The sequence below is a fragment of the Octopus bimaculoides genome, chromosome 1 (genome assembly GCF_001194135.2).
Source record: "Octopus bimaculoides isolate UCB-OBI-ISO-001 chromosome 1, ASM119413v2, whole genome shotgun sequence".
NCBI classification, from domain to species: domain Eukaryota; kingdom Metazoa; phylum Mollusca; class Cephalopoda; order Octopoda; family Octopodidae; genus Octopus; species Octopus bimaculoides.
The window spans coordinates 810,717-812,523 of record NC_068981.1 but is presented as its reverse complement, the minus strand read 5'-3'; the positions used below and the strand labels follow the sequence as shown (position 1 = coordinate 812,523).

The following is a 1,807-nucleotide window of genomic DNA, read 5'->3' as shown; positions in this document are numbered from 1 at the left end:
TTTCCCTCTCGTCTTCCACTCTGCCTCCTTCGCGGTAGCTACTACGCAGCGGAAACAGGCCTACTCTTCCCTATTCAGGGAAACGGTGGAACACTCTTAGTTATTAGCAGAAACGAAACTGGTATCGGAATTAGGATGTTGGTTTAATGTATGTGTGTGTAATTTAATGAATTGTGTATGTAAGTTTAATATTTACTTTCGGAAGGCAGAAACGTTAGCACGTCGGACGAAATGCTTAGCAGTCTTTCGTCTGTCTTTATGTTCTGAGTTCAAATTCCACCGAGGTCGACTTTGCCTTTCATCCTTTCGGGATCGATAAATTAAGTACCAGTTACGCAATGGGGTCGATGTAATCGACTTACCCGATATTGCTGGCCTTGTGTCAAAATTTTAGACCAGTATTTACCTCTGGATAATAACAGTGGAATATATCTTTGAGAAACCTTAATGTAACGAGGTGGATTTAAAAAACAGAAAAAATATGTATGAGGGTTGTTGGTACAGGGGTTCGTATTATGACTGATTCCGAATGAAACCTGGAGGCTTTTTTGAGGGGTAGGAGTGGGAGCACAGTCTTTATTAAAATATCAAAACGTATACTCCTATGCAATTTTAAAAATTAGCAGAGAAAAGGTACAGAAAAAGAATCGAGGATCTTTCGCATCCTGAACGAAATAAAAACTCCAGACCAACGAGGAAACCGGTGAGTTTTCTTGGATCTATATTTCAAATAAGAACTCCTAAATTTTAACCTTCATACAAACACACGAATTTAGACGACAAATGACTAGAGAAGACGAAGAATTATAATTAGATTGGACTTTGTCATATTTCTGTTCAGCGTTTGCACAATGCGTATCAGCTTGATCATGCAATAATAAAAAGACACCCTTATGCACAGGAAAGAAGACATAAAGTAAAACAATTCGGGCTCGCCCGGGATTCGAACCCGGGACCTCTCGCACCCAAAGCGAGAATCATACCTCTAGACCAACGAGCCAGCTCAATTAATACTCTCAAAAGTATTAAATTTACTTGAAATTAGTTTCCGTGTTAACATAGATTATATCTGACTGTTATGTTTGAAATACATTTAAAAATATTTTTTTTCTATTTTCCGTATTATGTTTCCAAATTTGTTCTCTTTCATTGACATGTTTGCCTAGTAAACTCATAAATTCTCTGCCCACGCCTATATTAAATAGAAATCCACAACTTCTACAGATTTAGAAGAAGGAAACAGACATAAACCAATAATTCATTGACTACACAACATTACCGTAAGTAATTTTATATTTAAGATTAAGCAAACAACAGAATAATTACAGTCTATCATACATGACGTGGCGCATTAGAAAATTATTAAATCTTGTATTTCATATAAACATCCCTGCGTACGCGAATGTATATAGGTTGAATTTTAGTTGTTGCTATTTATAATAAAATTCCTTAACACTCTCACAGTTGGCTCGTTGGTCTAGGGGTATGATTTTCGCTTAGGGTGCGAGAGGTCCCGGGTTCAAATCCCGGACGAGCCCTAATTTTTATTCTCTTTTTTTGTGATCTGATATTTTTCTGCTAATTTTCAAAATCATAATAGGATATATTCTTTTATTCTTTTACTCGTTTCGGTCATTTGACTGCGGCCATGCGGGAGCACAGCCTTTAGTCGAACAAATCGACCCTAGGACTTATTCTTTGTAAGCCTTATTCTATCACCCTCTTTTACCGAACCGCTAAGTTTCGGGGACGTAAACACACCAACATCGGTTGCAAAGCGATGGCAGAGGGTCACACACACACACAC

The 1,807-nt window shown here is 37.6% G+C and overlaps 2 non-coding genes across 2 annotated transcripts; one reads left to right on the top strand and one right to left on the bottom strand.

Moving 5' to 3' along the window:
• Positions 1 to 928: 928 nt before the first annotated feature.
• Positions 929 to 1,000, bottom strand: Trnap-ugg (transfer RNA proline (anticodon UGG)). The gene has a single exon. It is a non-coding gene; the product is annotated as a tRNA-Pro (tRNA).
• A 466-nt stretch (positions 1,001 to 1,466) lies between these two features.
• Positions 1,467 to 1,538, top strand: Trnap-agg (transfer RNA proline (anticodon AGG)). The gene has a single exon. It is a non-coding gene; the product is annotated as a tRNA-Pro (tRNA).
• The last annotated feature ends 269 nt before the right edge of the window (positions 1,539 to 1,807 follow it).